Raw genomic sequence first — 909 nt, forward strand, 5'->3', positions numbered from 1 at the left:
ATGCAGAAAATAAATTTGCTCACTGCAAACATTGATATAGGAACTGGAAAGATATTTTTGAATACTTTTGTTTGAAGCGTGCCATTGTATGGAAGTGAAAAATGGATGACGACTAGCTCAGAATGAAAGAGAACAGAAGGTTTGGAAATGTGGTGTTATAGAAGAATGCTGAAGATGAGATGGTAAATCTAATTACGAATGAAGAGAAACTGAATCGAATTGTGAGCGGAGAACGATTTGGCGAAATTTGATAAGAGAAAGAGATAGAATGATAGGACAGATCGTAAGACACCAATGCGAGGGAAGTGTAGGCAGCGAAAAGGGCAGGGATACACCAAGGTATGAATATAACAAAACATATTGGAGTAGATGTAATAGATAGTAGTTACTTTGAAATGAAAAGGTTAGCATATGATAGGTTGGAATGGAGAACTGCATCAAACCAATCTATGGACTGATGACCCAAAATATAACAACAGTCAGGATATTATTATCCTTTCTTTCTTTCTTTCTTTCTTTCTTTCTTTCTTTCTTACTGCATTTCCCGTCCAGGGTTGGTTATTCCCTCAGACTCAGCGAGGGATCTCACCTCTACCGCCTCAAGGGCAGTGTCCTTGAGCGTGAGACATTGGGTCGAGGATACAACTTCGGAGGAGGACCAGTACCTCGTCCAGGCGGCCTCACCAGCTATGCTGGACAGGGGCCTTGTGGCTGGATGGGAAGATTGGAAGGGATAGACAAGGAAGAGGGAAGGAAGCGGCCGTGGTCTTAAGTTAGGTACTACCCTGGTATTTGCCTGGATGATAAGTGGGAAACCGCGTAAAACCACTTCGAGGTTGGCTAAGGTGGGAATCGAAACCCCTTCTACTCAGCTGAACTTGTGACGTTCCGATTCACCTTAATTTTAAT

The sequence above is a fragment of the Anabrus simplex genome, chromosome 8 (genome assembly GCF_040414725.1).
Source record: "Anabrus simplex isolate iqAnaSimp1 chromosome 8, ASM4041472v1, whole genome shotgun sequence".
NCBI classification, from domain to species: domain Eukaryota; kingdom Metazoa; phylum Arthropoda; class Insecta; order Orthoptera; family Tettigoniidae; genus Anabrus; species Anabrus simplex.